The sequence below is a fragment of the Canis aureus genome, chromosome 3, assembly GCF_053574225.1.
Source record: "Canis aureus isolate CA01 chromosome 3, VMU_Caureus_v.1.0, whole genome shotgun sequence".
Taxonomy (NCBI): Eukaryota; Metazoa; Chordata; class Mammalia; order Carnivora; family Canidae; genus Canis; species Canis aureus.
In genome coordinates, this window is record NC_135613.1 from 84,780,991 (window position 1) to 84,801,424 (window position 20,434).

At 37.3% G+C, this 20,434-nt stretch overlaps 1 long non-coding RNA gene across 1 annotated transcript in view; it reads left to right on the plus strand.

Moving 5' to 3' along the window:
• Positions 1–20,434, plus strand: part of LOC144311536 (uncharacterized) — a 240,547-nt gene that overhangs the window by 7,497 nt on the left and 212,616 nt on the right. Inside the window, exon 3 of the long non-coding RNA XR_013377136.1 lies at positions 332–465. This is a non-coding gene — a long non-coding RNA (uncharacterized LOC144311536). The remainder of the gene's footprint in view (positions 1–331; positions 466–20,434) is intronic.

A 20,434-nucleotide genomic window follows, 5' to 3' on the forward strand; every position in this document is an offset into this window, starting at 1 on the left:
TCAATTTGTCCTTGATGAATTCTTTCAACAAATATTCACTCCCCACTTTATCTGCATCATATCAAAGATACAACAAACAAATTCCTTAGGGAATTTATAACTTAATAGGGACTATCAGAATGTTCATCTACTTATAACGCAAAATAAAAAGTTATGAACGTGTTTCAAATGAAGTTCATAGGAGTTGAGAGGAGGGAAAAGGTATGTGAAGATGAGTGAGGACAGACTTTGTGCGTGTACATAGTTGGCGTTCAAATTGATTCTTGAAGGGGAGGGAACTTATGGGCATCAATATACGAACCTTATACTTGCTATCATTTCTGTTTTATAGAGGATGAAATCAGTACAGAAAGAGGAAGGCGATTTCTTTGCATCACGCAGAAGTGACTACCGTCGTAATCGTACCACTGCCTCCCTGTCTTGAAGCTGGTCCTGTGGCTTGAGGGCAACTGAAGGCCAGATTCAGTATGTTCTTAGTGACAACCATTTAGTTAATGGTGTTTACATGCCAGGCCCAAGCTTTGATATCTGGGCCAGTACTTTTTTTATTTGCAAAGGACAAAACATTATTTTGAGCTAACTTAGGGTAGAAATGGCTTCTACCACTGAAGTATGGAAGACAGTTTAAGGAAGGGTTGAAGAAGAAGGTGGGGTTTAGAGACAGCTGGTGCTGGGCCGGGCATGCCCCAGGAAGCCACTCTGTCTGGGATCCATGGTTCCACCAGGGTGTCAAGTTCATTTCCCGTCCTCTCCAGCCCCTTTCCCCACTTCCATAGCTGGTGCTCATTTTTCAAAGCTGACCTCACATTAGACACCTTGGCACATTGGTGCCTGTAGCCCATAGATGTCTGCCCTTCCTCTGAATTGACATAGAACATATTCTCTGTCTGCCTCCTTTAAAAGCAATTGTTTGTACAATCCACCCCTCCCCCCCAAAGCTTCTCACAGCCTTGAGGGAGAACAGGCTTCATACAGTTCTTTGGACAGGGGAAGGGAAGGTGACGTAGCATCGGTGGCTTGTGGTTCGTAACACCTCCACATGGCATTTTGCATTTCCCTGCCACCATGACTTTAGGGTGCTGTATGTTGGTTCCATTTCTGGATCTCTCCAGCTCTCCTTTTGTGATGTTTTGAATTAAAATTTGGAATAACTCTATAGATTTACATGCAATTATAAGAAATTATACAGAGAGCCCAGATATTCTTTACTCAGGTCCCCCAAAGGTAACATCTTGCAAAGCTAGAGTATAATGTCACAACCAGGATATTGAGAGTGACACAGAACATTTCTATCAGTGCTATCTTCATGTTGCTCTTTGGAGCCACGTTGCTCTTTTATAGTGACTTCTCTCTCACTCCCTCGCCTCCTTCACCACTGGCAACCACTAACCTGTCTCCCATTTCTATATACAGATGGAATCACACAATATGTAACCTTTCAGTTTCCTTGTCCCGTGTATTATTCCACTTATCAAGAGCTTATTACTTTTGCTTACAGAGTAACCTTCCATGGTGTGGCTCAGCCGTTTAACCTTCACCCACTGAAGGGCATCTGGGCTGTTTCAAGTTTCTTGGCTATAATGAAAAACACTGCTATAGACATCTGTGTATAGGTTTTTGTGTGACATGTCTTTATTTCTCTGGGATAAACGTTAAGAGGTGCAACTGCTGGGTTGTCTGGTAGTAGCATTAAAAAAATTGAGATAGAAAAAAAAATTGAGATAGATTTAGAAAAATAGACTTTTTGTGTGTCAACTATACTTCAATAAAAGAAGAAAACCAAACCAATAATATTTTTGCAACAAGTTAGAGCTGTATTTATAATAAATTGGAGAATGTAGTTAAAAAAAAAAAGGCCTTTCAAAGAGCAGTATTAGGTTTACAGCAAATCTGAGCAGAAGGTGCAGAGATTTCCCGTGTATCCCCAATCTCCCTCACCATCAAAATTCCACACTAGAGTGGTACCTTTGTTACAATCAATGAGTCTGCATTAAAACATCATTATCATATAAAGTCCATAGCTTACATTAGGGTATTGTATATTCTATGGGTTTTGACAAAAAGTATAACAACATGGATACACCATTATAACGATAACACACAGAACAGTTTCACTGCTCTGAAATCCTCCGGGCTCCATCTATTCATTCCCCACTCCCTCCCCACTAGCTCCTAGCAACCACTGATCTTTTTATTGTCCCCATAGTTCTCCTTTTCCATAATGTCATATGGTTGGAATCCTATAACATGTAACATTTTCAGATTAGCTTTTTTCACTTAGTAATATGCATTTAAGTCTCCTTTATATGTTTTCATGGCTCGATAGCTCATTCTTTTCAATGCGGACTAATATCCAGTGTCTGCATGTACCAGTTTATATATTCATTCACCTACTGAAGGACATCTTAGTTGCTTCCCAGCTTTGGCAATTATGAATAAAGCTGCTATTGTGTGGGCCTCGTTTTCGACTTATTTGGTAAATACCAAGGAGTGTAATGCTAGTTCATATGGTAAAGCATGTTTAGTTTTGAAAGAAACTGCCAGATTGTCTTCCAAAGTGGCTGTATACTTGTGCATTCCCATCAGCAGTGAATGAGAGCTCTTGTTGCTCCACATCCTCACCAGCATTTGGTGTTGTCTGTGTTTTCAATTTTGGTCATTCTAACAGGCATGTAGCAGTATGTCATTGTTTTAATTTACATTTCCCTAATGACATATGATGTGGAACGTCTTTTCATATGTTTATTTTCCATCTGTATATCTTCTTTGGTGAGCTGTCTGTTTGGGTCTTTTGTCCATTTTAAAATTGGGTTGTTCAATTTATTATTGTTGAGTTTTAAGGGTTCTTTGCATATTTTGGATATTAGTCATTTATCAGATATGTCTGTTGATGTGATGGATTATTTTTTTTTTAATTTTTAATTGATTTCAAATATTGAACCAGGCTTGCATATCTGGGATAAATACTGCTTAATTGTGGCATGTAAATCTTTTTATACATTGTTGGATTATATTTGCTAATATATTTTTTAAAGATTTTATTTATTTATTCATGAGAGACAAACACAGAGAGAGAGAGAGAGAGAGAGAGAGGCAGAGACACAGGCAGAGGGAGAAGCAGGCTCCATGCAGGAAGCCTGATATGGGACTTGATCCCGGGTCTGCAGGATCACACCCCAGGGCTGACAGTGGCACTAAACCGCTGAGCCACCGGGGCTGCCCTATGTGCTAATATTTTATTGAGGATTTTTGCATCTAAGTTAATGAGAGATATTGGTTTTCAGTTTTCTTATAATGTCTTTGGTGTTGGTATTAGGGTAAAGCTAATGTCATGGAATGAGCTACTATTACCTCTGGTTCTATCTTTTGGAAGAGATTTCAGAGAATTGATATAATTTCTTCCTTTGGTAGAAATTATAGTGAACACATCTAGGTTTGGTGCTTTCTCTTTTGGGAGATAATTATTGATAATTATTGATAACAATAATTATCAATTATGATAACAATTTCTTTAATAGATATAACCCTACTTAGATTGTCCATTTCTTCTTGTGTGAATTTTGACAGATTTTGTCGCTCAGGGAATTTGGTCCATTTCATTTAGATTGAAGTTGTGGGCATAGAGTTGCTCGTTATATTCCTTTATTGTCCTTTTATTGATTATTAGATCTGTAGTGATGTCCCCCATTCATTTGTGTGTCCTCTCCTTTTTTTTTCTTTTTTCTTTAAAGATTTTATTTATTTGAGAGAGAGAGAGAGAGCACGTGAGCACAAGCAGGAGCGAGAGAAGGAAGCTCAGCAGGGAGTCCCATATAGGGCTTGATCCAGGATCCTGAGATCATGACCTGAGCTGAAGGCAGATGCTTAACTGACTGAGATCATGACCTGAGCTGAAGGCAGATGCTTAACTGACTGAGATCATGACCTGAGCTGAAGGCAGATGCTTAACTGACTGAGCCACCCAGCCTCCCCTTTTTTTCTTAGTTAGCCTGGCTAGAGGCTTATCAATTTCACTGCTCTTTTCACAGAACCAGCTTTTGGCTTTATTGATTTTCTCTATTAATTTCCTCTTACTAATTTCATTGATCTCTGCTTTCATCTGTTTATTTTAGGTTTATTTGCTTTCCTTTTTCTAGTTTCCTAAAGTACACTTTTGATTTATGATTTTAAATCTTTTTTTCTAATATGTGCATTCAATTCTATGAATTTCTCTCTAAGCACGGTTTTCCCTGTATCCCACAAATTTCATTTTCATTTCATTCAAAATGTCTAAAAAATTATCTTGAGATTTCTTCTTTGATTCATGTATAACTTAGAAATGCTTTGTTTAATCTCCAAATAATTTGGAGTTTTCCAGCCATCTTTTTGTTACTCATTTCTAGTTTAATTCTATTGTGGTCTGAGAGCAGATAGTGCTTGATTCCTATTCTTTTAAATTTGTTACAGTTTGTTTTATGGCCCAGACATATGGTGACTATTCCACATGAACTAGATAAGAATGTGTGTTCCTGAGAAAAATCTGTGTTCCATTGTTGGACGAAGTAGTCTATAGATGTCAATTGTTTTCAGTTTATTGATGGTGTTTTTGAGTTCAACTTTGTCCCTACTGATTTCTTGTCTTCTGGATCTGTCAGTTTCTGATAGAGGGATATTGAAATCTCCAATTATAATAGTGGATTCTATTTCTCCTTTCAGTTCTATCAGTTTTTGCCTCACATGGTTTGACACTCTGTTTGTAGGTTCATACACCTTAAAGATTGTTATGTCTTGGAGAATTAACTCCTATATATATGTAATGGTCCTCTTTTAATTTTTTTAACTTAATTTCAATTTAATTAACATATTATTAGTTTCAGAGGTAATATTTAGTGATTCATCAGTTGCATACAACATCCAGTGCTTATTACTTCAAGTGCCCTCCTTAATACCCATGACTCATTTATTCCTTCTCTGCACACACCTCCCGTCTAGCAACCCTCAGTTAGTTTTCTAGAGTTCAGCCTCTCTTATAGTTTGTCTCCCTCTCTGATTTTGTCTTATTTTAATTTTTCCTCCCTTCCCCTATAATCCTTGTTTCTTAAATTCCACATATGAGTGAAATCATATGGTATTTGTCTTTCTCTGGTTGACTTATTTCACTCAGCGTAATACCCTCTAGTTCTATTCACGTCATTGTAAATGACAAGATTTCATTTTTGATGGCTGAGCAATATTCCATTATCTGTCTGTCTGTCTGTCTGTCTCACATCTTTATCCATTCATCTGTTAGTGGATGTCTGGGCTCAATCCATTGGTTAATATGGGCATTGCTGCTATAAACATTGGGGTGCAGGTGCCCCTTGGATCACTATGTTTGTATCATTTGGATAAATACCTAGTATTGCAATTGCTGGGTCACAGGGTAGTTCTATTTTTAACTTTTTGAGGAACCTCCATACTGTTTTCCAGAGTGGCTACATGAGCTTTCATTCCCACTAGCAGTGTAAGAGGGCTCCCCTTTCTCTACATCCTTGCCAACACTTGTTGTTTCCTGAGTTGATAATTGTAGCCATTCTGACCTGTGGGAGGTGACATCTCATTGTGGTTTTGATTTGTATTTCCCTGATGCCAAGTGATGTGGATCATTTTTTTTATGTGTCTGTTGGCCATTTATATGTCTTCTTTGAAGAAATGTCTGTCTGTACATGTATTCTCCTCATTTTTTTAAATGGATTTTTTTATTTGATAGGTTCTTTATAGATTTTGTATACTAGCCCTTTATCTGATAAGACATTTGCAAATAGCTTCTCCCATTCTGTACATTGTCTTTTGGTTTTGTTGACTGTTTCCTTTGCTGTGCAAAGAGCTTTTTATCTTGATGAAGTCCTGATAGTTCCTTTTTGCTTTGGTTTCTCTTGCCTTTGGAGACGTGTCTTGCAAAAAATTGCTGCAACCAAGGTCAATGAGTTTGCTACCTGTTGTTCTCCTCTAGGATTTTGGTGGATTCCTGTTCTCACATTTAGGTCTTTTATCCAATTTTATTTTTGTGTATGATGTAGGAAAATGGTCCAGTTTCATTCTTCTGCATGTGGCTTTCCAATTTTTGCAACACCATTTGTTGAAGAGACTGTCTTTATCCAGTGGATATTCTTTCCTGCTTTGTTGAAGATGAGTTGAACATAGAATTGAAGGTCCATTTCTGGGTTCTCTATTCTGTTCCATTGATCTATGTGTCTGTTTTTGTGCCAGTACCATACTGTCTTGATCACAGCTTTGTAGCAATATAGCTTGAAGTCAGGTATTGTGATGCCTCTAGTTTTGGTTTTCTTTTTCAGCATTACTTTGGCTATTCAGGGTCTTTCCTTGTTCCATATACATTTTAGGATTGTTTGTTCCAGCTCTATGAAAAATGTTGATGGTATTTTGCACTGAATGTGTACATTGCTTTGGGTAACACAGACATTTTAAAAATATTTGTCCTTCCAATCCATGAGCATGGAATGTTTTTCCATTTCTTTGTGACTTTCTCATTTTTTTTCATAAGATGTTCTATAGTTTTCAGTGTACAGATCCTTTACTTCTCTGGTTAGGTTTATTCCTAGGTATCTATGGTTTCTGGTGCAATTGTGATTGGGATCGATTTCTTGATTTCTCTGTCTTCTGCTTCATTGTTAGTGAATAGAAATGCAAATGACATCTGTGCATTGATTTTATATCTTGCATTTGGCTGAATTCCTCTATCAGTTCTAACAATTTTGGGGTGGAGTCTTTTAGGTTTTCTACAGAGAATATCATGTCATCTGCAAAGAGTGAGCATTTGACTTCTTTGCCAATTTGAATGTCTTTTATTTATTTTTGTTGTCTGATTGCTGAGGCTAAGACTTCCAGTACTATGTTGAACAATAGGGGTGAGAATGGACATTCCTGTTGTGTTCCTGATCTAAGGGGAAAAGCTCTCAGTTTTTCCCCATTGAGGATGATATTTGCTGTGGGTTTTTCATATATGACTTTTATGGTATTGAGGTATGTTCCTTCTTTCCCTTACACTGCAGAGAGTTTTATCAGAAAGAATGCTGTATTTTGTCAAATGCTTTTTCTGCATCTATTGAGAGGATCATATGGTTCTTGTTCTTTCTTTTATTAATGTGGTGTATCACACTGATTGACTTGTGGATGTTGAGCCACCCTTGCAGCACAGGAATAAATCCCATTTGATCATGCTGAATAATCCTTTTAATGTACTGTTGGGTCCTATTAGCTAGTATCTTGGTAAGAATTTTTGCATCCATGTTCATCAGAGATACTGATCTGTAATTCTTTTTGGTGGAGTCGTTTTCTGGTTTTGGGATCAAGGTCGTGTTGTCCTCATAGAATGAGTTTGTCAGTTTTCCTTCTGTAATGGCCCTCTTAATCCCTTATTACTTTTATTGCTCTCAAGTCCAATCTGTCTAAAATTAATATAGCTACTCTCACTTTCTTCTGATTTTTAAATTAGCATGATTTTTAAAATTCATTTACTTTAAGTATATATGGTCTTTATATTTAAAGTGGGTTTCTTGTAGGCAACATATAGTTGGATATTTTTTAAATTTAGTTAAATTTTTTTTTGGATTTTGTTTTTTGATTCACTGTAACAATCTGTCTTTTAATTGATATATTTAGACCATTGACATTTAAAGTGACTATTGACATAGTTGGATTAATATCTATAATATATGTTATTGTCTTCTATATGTTGGTCTTGTCTTTATTTTAATTTTATTTACTTTTATTATTTATTTAATTTATTTTAATTTTATGCACTTTGAATGTGATATGCCTAAGTGTCTTTTGTTTGTTTATTTTTATAATTTTGCTAGTTGGTATTCTCTGGGCTTTATAGTTCTGGTGTTTGGCATCATTAATTTGGGGGGGAATTCTGAGTTACTATTGTTGCTTTAAATATTTCTTCTGTTCCTTTATTTTCCTTTTGGTATTTCTATTACATGTATGTTATACTTTTGCAGTTGTCCTACAGTTCTTGGATATTCTGTTTTTTTGTTTTTTTTTTCAGTGTTTTTTCTTTTTTCTTTTCGGTTTTGGAAATTTCTATTGAGATATCCTCAAGCTCAGAGATTTTTTTTTCCTTAGCCATATCTAGTCTGCTACTGACTTCATTGAAGACATTCTTCATTTCTGTTACAGTGTTTTTGATTTATTGCATTACTTTTTGGTTCTTCCTTAGAATTTCCATCTCTCTGTTTACATTGCCCGTTTGTTTATGCATGCTGTCTATTTTAGTTAAGTGGTCTTAACTTATTAATCATATAGTAGTCCCCTCCCCCACCCTTAACCACTCGAGGATAACTGTGGTTTTAGTTACTCAAGGTCAACTGTGGTCTGGAAGCAGATGCTCCTCCTTCTGATGTATTGTCAGAAGGTCAATGGTAGCCTGACACTATGTCACAATGCCTACGTCATTCATCTCACTTCATGTCATTATGTAGGCATTTTATCATCTCACATCATCACAAGAAGTAGAAGCATAAGTTAGAGTACAATAAGATATTTTGAGAGAGCACATTCACATAACTTTTATTACAGTATATTTTTAATAATTGTTCTATCTTATTATTAGTTATTGTTTTCTCTTACTGTGCCTAATTTATAAATTAAGCTTTATTATAGGTATGTATATATAGGAAAAACAGTATATATAGCATTCAATAGTATCTGTAATTTCAAGAATCCATTGGGAATTTTGGAATGTGTCCCCCATGGATAAGGGGAACCACTGTAGTTGTTTTAAATTCCCAGTAGTTCTAATACCCCTGTCATGTTTGAGTTTGGTTCTGATGTTTGCCTTGTTTTTTCATACTGTGTTTTTTGCCTTTTAGTATACCTTATGATTTTTTTTCTTGATAGCTGAACATGATGTACTGGGTAAAAGGAACTGTAGTAAATAGGCCTTTACTAATGTGGTAAAGTATGGGGGGAGCAAAGCTTTCTATAGTCATATGATTAGAACTCTCTGTTTTCTAGTGAGTCTATGCCCCTGGAATGTGAACTTTACACATGTTTCTCAGTTGTTTTCACTCCCTTAGGTGGTAAGATATCTAGAAGGGACTCTGGTTGGGTACTTCCCTTCTACATGGAAGGCTAGAGTGATCTGGAGTTGAGTATTTTTCTTCCTTCATGTGGGTTAAGCTAAAAAATACCCCCAAATCCTCCATAGTTTAGGCTCTAGTAAAATAGTTACCTTTGAGGACAGGTTTTCTTAAGAAGAATGCTCTCGTGGACTTCAAAATGGGTCCTTTTCTTCTGCCTCTGCTGGAAGCACAAGGGGATTTTTCTCTAACATTCACTGGGAGAACCTGGGGGTAAAACTCACAAGGGCATGGGAGTTGTCCTGGAGTTGTTGGCTCTTACACTTGTTCACAAAGAGCTTCTAGCAATTTGGAATTACAGTTTAGATATTCCTGCCTCAGTACTGGTTCCCACAGAGTTTTTTTGCTTGTGAGTTTCTGCTCTCCTAAGTTGTAATTCTCTGTACTTGTCTGTTCCTCAAATTTTGGAAGCAGCAATTCGTTCTGTGAACTCATTATTCTTAGAAGAGTTGCTGATTTTTCATGTCTTTAAGCTTTTTACTTGTTGTTAGGATAGAGTATGACTTCTAAGCTCCTTACATGCCAGACTGAAAACCTGAAGTCAGGCTTGGCTTTTTATCAGTCAGCATAATTCTCTGGGGATTCATCCAGGGTGTTGCGCATCCATACTTTGTTACTGTTCACTTCTGAGTAGTAGTCCATAGTATGGATGTGCCACATTTGTTTAACCATTCATCTGTTGAAAGTTATCTGGGCTGGTTCAAGTTTTGGGCTATAATGAATAAAGCTACTGTAAATGTTCATGTTTAGTTTTTTTGTGTGAAAATGTCTTAATTTCTATAGGACAAATGCCCAGGAGTACAATTGCTGGATCAAATGGTAGTTGCACTCTTACTTCTTTATGAAACTGCCAAACTGTTTTCCCAAGTGGCCATACCATCTTCTATTCCCACCAGTAATGTGTGAATGATTTCGTTTCTCCTTATCACTTTAAAAAATTTTAGCCATTCTGGTAGGTATGTAGTGATGTCTCATGGCTTTAATTTGCATTTCTGTTAATGGTTAATCACGTTGAACTTTTTTTCATGTGCTTATTTGTCATCCTTATATCCTCCTTGCATATGTCTTTTCATGTCTTTTGCCCATTTTTTAATTGGATTGTTTATTTTTTGACTGAATTATGAGTGTTCATTTTATATTTTAGATACTAGTCCTCTGCCAGATATGTGGTTTGAAAATATTTTCTCCCAGTCTGTAGAACTCTTGATAAGGTCTTTTGCAGAGCAAATGTTTTTAATTTTGATGAAATCCAATTTATCATTTTTCCTTTTGTGGATTGCAATTTTTGTGTCAAGTTTGGGAATTCTTTGTCTAGCCCTAGATCCCAAAGATTTCTCTCCTATTTTTTTCAGAATAAGTTTTATAGGTTTTTATACTGAAGTCCACGATGCAGTCTGAGTGAATTGTTTTTGATTAAACAAATGTTCGTATTTTTGTTTATTTTTATTTTATTTTTTTTTATTTTTTTTTGTTTATTTATTTTTAAATTAAAGTTTATTTGATGTTAAATATACTAGTTTCAGGTATACTACATACTACATCAACAATTTTACACATTATGCAGTGCTCACCACAATAAATGTAGTTAAAACCTGTCACTATGCAACACTTGGTTGTTGGTACTTTTATATTTTAAGTCCATGATCCATTCTGAGTGAATTTTTATAAGGTGTGAGACTTGGATTGAAGTTCATTTTGTTGCCTCTGGGTGTCCAGTTATTCCAGGTCCATTAGTTGAAAAGGTTATCTTTTCTTCCATGAATTGTTTTTGCAACTTTTTCGGTAATTAGCTGGACATATTTGTGTGGATCTGGTTCTCTATTCTGTTCCACTTGTCTATATATTTTTCCCTCTGACAATACTCAGTCTTTATTGCTGTGTCTATATAATGTCGTCCCCTTGTTGATTCTTCTTTCCCAAAATTTCTTCTAAGTATTCTAGTTCTTTTGCCTTTCCATATAAATTTTAAAATAAGCTTGTCTATAGATACAAAAATCCTTGATGGCATTTGATATGAATTATGTTAATCTGTAGATAAATTAGAGGAGAATTAACATGCTCACTATAGTGAGTCTTCCAATCATGAGCATGGTATGTCTTTTCTTTTCAGAAGGGTAGTTTTGCTACATAAGGAATTCTGGGTTGACAATTCTTTTCTTTTTTATTAATTTAAATATAATTTTAGTTAATTTAAATTCAGTTAATTAACATATAGCATATTATTTAGAGGTCAGTGATTCACCAGTTGCATACAACACTCAGGGCTCATTACGTCACATGCCCTTCTTAATGCCCATCACTCAGTTATCACATTCCCCCCCCCCACCCCGACCTCCCCTCCAGCAATACTCAGTTTGTTTTCTAGAGTTCAGCATCTCTTACGGTTTGTCTCCTTCTCTGATTTTGTCTAATTTTATTTTTTCCTCCCTTCCCCTATGATCCTCTGTTTTGTTTCTTAAATTCCACATATGAATGAAATCATATGGTGTCTTTCTTTCTCTGGTTGACTTATTTAGCTTAGCATAATACCCTCTAGTTCCTTCTTGTTCATGTCTTCTGCCCATTTCTTGACTGGATTTTTTGGGTTTTTTTGGGTGTTGATTTGATAGATTCTTTACAGATTTTGTATACTAGCTCTTTATCTGATAACACATTTGCAAACAGCTTCTCCCATTCTGTAGGTTGTCTTTTGGTTTTGTTGACTGTTTTCTTTGCTGTGCAAAAAGCTTTTTATCTTGATGAAGTCCTGATAGTTCATTTTTGCTTTTGTTTTCCTTGCCTTTGGAGAGGTGTTTTGCAAAAAATTTCTACCTGAGGTGTTTCGCAAAACGGTCAGAGAGGTTGCTACCTGTTGTCCTTCTCTAGGATTTTTATGGATTCCTGTTCTCACATTTAGGTCTTTCATCCATTTTGAGTTTATTTTTGTGTATGATATAAGAAAATGGTCCAGTTTCATTTTTCTGCATCTGGCTGTCCAATTTTCACAAGACCATTTGTTGAAGAGACTTTTTCCATTAGATATTCTTTCCTGCTTTGTCAATGATTAGTTGACCATAGAGTTGAAGGTCCATATCTGGGATAATTATTTTCGTTTAGCACTTGAAATTTATTTTGCCACCTTCTCATGGCATTCATGTTCTGGTGAGAAATCCACTGTCATTTCAATTGCCACCTCCACCCCCCCACCCAGGCTTCACTTCTGTCTTGTAGAAGTTTTTCTTCGGTTTTAGTTTTCAGAAGTTTTTCTATGTTGTGTGTTGGTGTGGGTTTCTTTGGGTCTTTGCTCAGGTTCTTGAGTCTCTATATTTTTCTCTCTGCCTAAGTTTCTGCCTCTCTCTCTGCATTGCTCATGAATAAATAAATAAAAATCTTTAAAAAAACCCAACCCTTCTATTTTAGCTTTTATTTTTTAAGTCACTGTTCTAGCAGAAGAAGGACACCTTGCTTTGTCAGGTGAGAATAGATATCTGGGCCCCTCACTTGACCTCCAATGACATCTAAGTGAGACTCTTCATTACTGCTGGACTAGGGGGTGGGGTTTCTGGCTCCTTACTAGGTCTTCACTGAAATCTCCTGACTGACAGGTGTAGGAGTACCTAATTCCTATTTCCCATGTGGCTTCCACTGACACTAGGGAAGGGAGATGTGTTGGTTACATTACCGATGAGTGACAGTGATTCCTGACTTTCCACTAAATTTCCTCTGACACAGGATTGAGGGACACTTCCTTATTTCCATGTGGACTTGAAGTCTAGTTCCCCATTGGTCTCCACTTACACCTTGAGGGAAGGTATTTGTTACTTCCCAGTGGAGGGTAAAGCTCCTGGCTCTCTTATTGACCTTTGTAACAATCCATGCAGAGACATTGAGGGTGTCTTTCTACAGCCAAATGAGATGGTGAAAAGTAACTCCCCATTGAGACTATGCTGGCAGAGTTAGGGTGGGGCTACAGCTTTTTTCTGTGACATCTGGCTGGAGTAAAGCAGTGATTGTCTGCAAATTTTGTGTCTTGCTTGGCTTCTTTTTCCTGGTTCTTTGGCCAAAGAGAGAAAAGGCTTTTGTTGGGAGTTTGTCTGTCTTCTGATCTGTTTGCCACTATCTTTAGCTCCAAGTCTGGTATATGTTAGGCAAAAAATAAGCCCAGGGAACTCACCACTCTGTTGTCTCTGGTTCCCTAGGTTCCTATCTTGTCTGCCTTCTACCTGTCAGAGTCTTTTTATGTTTGTTTTATATATTCTGTCCAAGGCTTTTAGTTGTACATGATGGAAGGCATAGGGAAAACTTTATCTACTCCTCCTCACACAAATGGAAAATTTAACCGTCCTTCTGAGCCTCACAAAAGTCATCACAATTTTCTAAACTGCAGACTGAGATCCCGGGGAAAAGTAGCTTTTATAATTTTTTAAATTTAATTTTTTATACTTTATGAGTGAAAATGTATTTAACACTTAACATTAAGATTTAAAACCAGGGGAAAAACAAAAGATTTAAAGCCAGGAACTATGGAAGCTGTTTTACAAATATCATGTCATTTAACCCTCACAGTCACCCTTTGTATGGGCATTGGTATAACCCTGAATTTACAGATCAGAAAACTGGGGCTTGGCAAGCAGTTTACCAAAGGTCACACAGATGGTGAGTGCAGGGCTGGGTTCTGAACCTGCACCTGATTTCAAAGATCCTACTGAAATGCTAATTGCCAAGTTCTTCTGTCTGTGAGGCCTGGCAGGTTATTGGCTTATTGATGGGTTGTTGACTGTAAGAGTTATGTGGTTTGGCTAGAATCTTAATTGATGTGGTTGTTGGTGCCTTTTGGGACTCCCCTGACCCAGGAGGGTACTGGGGAACAGTTCTTACAGTCAAGGATTAAGCCCAGGGCTTCAGGGTCATCGCTTTCCTTTTTCTGGGTTCTAAACTAAGGCAAGTCCTCTCCTTTACAGGGGGTTCATCCTGTCTGTGTACTTCATAAGAACTTGGATTTTCTTTAAAGTTTGATCAGATCTTTTGAACGCATACCTGACTTTGTACCCCTGAGTCTCTAGACTAGAAAAGAAAATCTTGGGATGCCTGGGTGGCTCAACGGTTGAGCACCTGCCCCTGGCTCAGGGTGTGATCTGCCGTCTCAGGATCGAGTCCCTGCCTGGAGCCTGCTTCTCCCTCTGCCTATGTCTCTGCCTTTCTCTCTCTGTATCCTTCATGAATAAATAAATAAAATCTTAATAAAAAAAGAAACGAAAATCTTCCTCAGTCTGAGGAGCTCTGTCATTGTGCCTGTGAATGCCCGTAAAAGGAGATTTTTCCCTGTCATAAGCTTACTGGTTTTTTTAGCTCAGGAGGCCTGGTTTAAAAACAAACATCTAACATTTATCTTGGACCTTAACCAACTCCACCAATCTGACATTCTCTTTAAAGTGCAGTTGTAACTCCAAAGTATGTGGTGAAGAAAAAAAAGGAACACCCTTCATACGTCACATCTCTGTTCCTGGCTGGAACTGAAAGCTCACTTTTAATGCTGTTGCCTGTGTGGGGCCTGCTTCTACTGGGGAAACAGCTTGGACTGCAGGGAAGGTAATGGCTGGTTATCAAAGAGGGTTCAAAATTTAGAGGTCTAAGGAATTTAGTGATATGCAAACAAACATGTAGGGGCTCCCTGATTCCCACACCTACATTTTAGAAACTATGATGAACCTACAGGCAGAAAGAATGTGTCTAACTTGATCAAAGGCAAGGGCTTTGGAATTGGAGACATGTTAGGTCAGTTTCAGCTTCTCCACTTGTACTTGAGTATCTTTGGAAAAATTTCTTAACCTCTTTTAAATTTTATTTTTTTAATTTTTATTTATGATAGTCACACAGAGAGAGAGAGAGAGGCAGAGACATAGGCAGAGGGAGAAGCAGGCCCCATGTACCAGGAGCCCGACGTGGGATTCGATCCCAGGTCTCCAGGATCGCGCCCTGGGCCAAAGGCAGGCGCCAAACCGCTGCGCCACCCAGGGATCCCTTCTTAACCTCTTTTAGTTTCAACTTCCTCAGCTGTGAAGTGAAGATAACACTCAGACTCATAGGGTCGCTGTTGTGAGGATTATATTAGATATTACAAGGAAAATGGCCACAATATAACAAATACTCTATAAAAATTCACAACTCATGACATGATCAAAATACAACTTTTAATTTTCTCTTAAAAATTATTCAGCTGGTGTAATCTTCCATTGCCTTAGAAGGAAATGCTTAACAGGTATATCTTACCAACACATGAAGTCTATAACAGCATCAATTCAGAAACTGCAATATCTAAGCAAAGACAGTAATCATTTTGAACTGGATTTAATGTTAAGTCTCCTACACTCTTGGCTCAAGTGAGCTTCAGGTAGGATTCCCCCTGTAGCTGGCAGTGGAAGGGAAGTAAGGTATTTGCTTGGTTCTTTATTTTTCCAGCCCTTTCTTTTTATCTTCCTCCCTCAACTCCTGGTTGGTTTCTGTTCCCACAGTGGATGGGAGGGTGGGGGAGAGTGGTGAAAAAAGCAGTAAGAAGACATAGGAAAGGTCCTTGTTGACCGGAAATATCCCAAAGTGGCTCAGTGCTTATGGTGTGTAGAGCACTCTCTACTTGTGGGCACTTTGGTGGGTTCTTCTACATTCCCAGCACCACTCCCTCTGCAGACCCCTTGACCCAGTGGCTGTGTTTTTAATCTACAGAGACCATAAAAAAGTAAACCTAGACAATATTATTTTCTTTTTCTTAAAATATTGAATCTTTCCAATTATTCCTTTGGGGTATGCAAAAAGCATAGATTTATTCAATGAAAATCAAGACCATAAATAATTTGAAGCAAAAAATCAGAATAAAGTAATAGATGAAAATGGAAAATATCCACTGAAATTTTGCACAATACACCTGCAAATGGGGGAGGGTACCTCATCACACTGAGGGTATCATGTGATGTCACTGAACATGCTATGTACTGTAAGGTAATATTTGTTATTTATATTTGCCTATGTTTCCAGACTTAAAGCCTCATGTAGGTGGTTGCTTTCAACTCCTACAGACCCCTGAATTGATCTCTATCTTCTTGAGGCCAGGGCCCCTCTTTCAATTAGGTGAAACTTCTTGACAGCATTTACAAGACAGCCCTAATTTGCCTCTTTCTCTCTCAAGCTAATATCTCTATACTTGGGAGAGATATTGCACACTTGCCCTGACAATCTGTGGGGAAGAGATTTGATTTCCATGCAACAACCTCTGATGTCACCAGTTTGGTAATGTAGGAGGCTCCTGATTTTTTCCCACAGATAGACTGAGTAGACAACCACACATGGATCAATTACCTCTGAAAGAAATTCAGAAACACCTGGGGCTGCCTGAGAAAATACAATGTTAAATGTTACATAAAAAAGGCTGAGACATACCATAAACTAGAATCCTCCTGGGAGTCAGAATGTGTGTAAATTCCTCACAATCTCCCCTCAGCTCACTCTAACAATAAAAACAAGTCTCCAGATTGTCTCTGGAGGGAGCTTGTCAGCATATCCAGCACTTCAACTAGTATAGCTGCTATCCAAGGGACTGGATCCCAAATCACCTAGCTCTGAGAGTCAATGGGGCTTGATATTAAAAAAAAATCCCCTGGGACCACACAAAACAAAGAGGTGGTTCTATTTGGGTACATAAACATTCTCAGTGACTATTCCCTCTAGCTCAGCACAGAGTGAGTAGGCAAAAACACCCAGTTCCCAACTTCTTCCTCATAGAGGAAGAACATCTAACACCCTGGTTTTGCTTCCCAGCTGCTGCCTGAAAGTTAGGTTTCTAATGAATCCACACTGCAGATCTGAAGGGGCAGATAATTAGTAGTGCCCTGGGAATCTGAACGGGCCTATGGGCATTTCTCACACTTGTACATCTACTGGGACTAAGAACAGAGATAGTAGGTTGGGCACTCACAAAGGTTTGGAGGCAACCAAGAGCTCAGGTATGAGTGATTGATGAGGTTCATCTCCCACATGAGACTAATCTGGCAAGACTGAGAAAGGTGGCCATTTTAGCTAATGCACAAAAACTAAGAGAGTCAAGGAAAATGAAGAAACAGGGGAATATGTTTCAGACAAAAGAAGAAAATCAACTGACCTTAATGAAATGGAGATAAGTGATTTGCTTTCTGTAGAGTACAATTTAATGGTAATAAAGATGCTCACTGAAGTCAGGAGAATAATGAATGAACAAACTGAGAATTTCAAAAGAGATAAAAAATACTGAAATGTCCCAAACCGAAATCATGGAGATTAAGAATACAATAATTGTACTGAAAAATTCAATAGAAGTGTTCATAACACATTGGATTGAATGGAAGAAAAGATCAATGAACTAGAAGACAGTGCAATGAATATCATCCAATCAGAGGAGCAAAAAGAAAAAAGAACAAAGAAGAGTGAGGATAGCTTAAGGGACTTAAGGACACCATCAAGAAAATGCATGTATACATTATAGATATCCTAGGAGGAGGAGGAGGAGAGAGAAGCAGAAATCTTATTCAAAGAAATAATGGCTGAAAACTTCCTTAAGCTTTGGAAAGAAAACAGATATCTGGAGGATCCAGGAAGCCTAAAGAATACTAAAGAGGATTAACTACAGAGAGTCACACTAAAATCTTTAAATGACACAAAAAAGAATAAAAGCAGCAGGAGAGAAGTTAACCTGGTACACAATAGAACCCCCATAATACTATGGGCAAGTTTTTTTTTTTTTTTTTTTTTGGTAGAAACTTTGCAGGCCAGAAAGAAGTGCTATGATATATTTAAAGTCCTGACAGAAAAAGATTGCCAATCAAGAATACTCTACCTGGCAAAATTGTCCTTCAGAATTGAAAGAAAGGTAAAGAGTTTCCCAGATAAACAAAAGCTGACAGAGTTCATTGCCACTAGCTTGGCCTTACAATAAATGTTGAAGAGATTTCTTTAAGTTGAAACAAAAGGATGCTAGTTAGTAACATGAAAACATGTAAAAATATAAAACTCACTGGTAAGGGTAAATAGTTTTTATGGGCTTAAAATACAGATGTTTTATATAAACGTTATGGTAACTACAAAATGAAAACCTATAGTAGATACACAAAAGATAAAGAGAAAGGAATCAAAGCATATCATCACAGAAAATCATTAGGCCACAAAAGAAGAGAGCAAGATAGGAAGATAGGAACAGAGGAACTACAAAACAGCCAGAAAACAATGCACAACATGGTAGTAATAAGTCCATAAAAATAAAAAATTACTTTAAATGTAAATGGATTAATTCTCCAATGAAAAGACCCAGAGTAGCTGAATGGATTAAAAAAATGAGCCAACTATATTCTGCCTACAGGAGACTCACTTCAGCTTTAAGGGCACATATAGACTGAAAGTGAAGGGATGTTCCATACAAATGGAAAACACAAGAGAACAGGGATAGCTACACTTATACAAATAGACTTTATTTTTTTTTAATAAATTAATTTTTTATTGGTGTTCAATTTACCAACATACAGAATAACACCCAGTGCTCATCCCGTCAAGTGTCCCCCTCAGTGCCCGTCACCCACTCACCCCCACCCCCCGCCCTCCTCCCCTTTCACCACCCCTAGTTCGTTTCCCAGAGTTAGGAGTCTTTATGTTCTGTCTCCTTTTCTGATATTTCCCACACATTTCCCTTATATTCCCTTTCACTATTATTTATATTCCCCAAATGAATGAGAGCATATAATGTTTGTCCTTCTCCGATTGACTTACTTCACTCAGCATAATACCCTCCAGTTCCATCCACATTGAAGCAAATGGTGGGTATACAAATAGACTTTAAATAAAAAACTGTCAAGAGTCAAAGAAGGTCATTATATAATGATAAAGGGATCAATTCTTCAAGTGAACATAAAAGTTACAAGTATTTATGCATCACATTGGAACACTTAAATAGAGCAAATATTAACAGATACGAAGGGAGAAACATATTATAGGAGGGGCTTCAATACCCCACTTTCAACAATGGATAGATCTTCCACACAAAGAAATGGAAAGACATTCTATCCTCATGGATTGGAAGAACAAATGGTATTAAAATTTCTATACTGCCCAAAGCAATGCACACATTTAATGCAATCTCTATCAAAATATCAACAGTATTTTTCACAGAGCTAGAACTAAGAATCCTAAAAGTTGTATTGGAACCACAGAAGACCCTGAAAAGCTAAAGCAATCTTGAAAAAGAAAAGCAAAGCTGGACGCATCACAATTCCAGACTTGAAGTTGTATTACAAAGCTATAGTGATGACACTAGTATGATACTGGCACAAAAATCGACACATAGATCGACAGAACAAAACAGAAAACCCAGAAATGAACCCACAACTACATGGCCAATTAATCTTTGATAAGACAGGAAAGAATATCCAATGGGAAAAAGACGTCTCTTCAACAAATGATGTTGGGAAAACTGGACAGTCACGTGCAAAATAATGAAACTGGACCACTTTCTCACACCGCATGCAAAAATAAATTCAAAATGCATTAAATACCTAAATGTGAGACCTGAAACCCTACACACTTTAGAGGAGAACACAGGCAGTAACCACTTTGAGATCGGCTTGTAGCCATTTCTTTGTAGATATGTCTCCTGAGGCAAGGGAAACAAAAGCAAAAATAAACTATTAGACTTTATCAAAATAAAAAGCTTCTGCACAGCAAAGGAAACAGTCAACAAAACTGAAAGGCAGCCTACAGAATGGGAGAAGATATTTGCAAAAGATATATCAGATAAAAGGTTAATATCTAAAACATATAAAGAACTTCTAAAACTCAACACCCCAAGAATGAATAATCCAAATAAAAATGGGCAGAAGACATGAATATACATTTTTCCAAAGAAGACACACAGATGGCCAACAGACACAAGAAAAGATGCTCAACGTCACTGATCATTAGGGAAATACAGTTCAGAACTACAATGAACTATCACCTCACACCCATCAGAACGGCTAAAATCAACAACACAAGAAACAATAGGCTTGGTGAGGATGTGGAGAAAAGGGAACCCTTTTGTGCCGTTGGTAGGAATGCAAACTGGTGTAGCCACTTGAAGCAGTATGGAGTCTCCTCAAAAAGTAAAACATAAAACTACCCTGTGATCCAGCAGTTGCACTAGTAGGTATTTACCTAGAGAATACAAAAATACTAATTTCAAAGGATACATGCATGGATATTTGTAGCAGCATTATCTACAATAATCAAATTATGGAAGCAGCCCAAGTATCCATTGACTGATGAGTGGATGAGGAAGATGT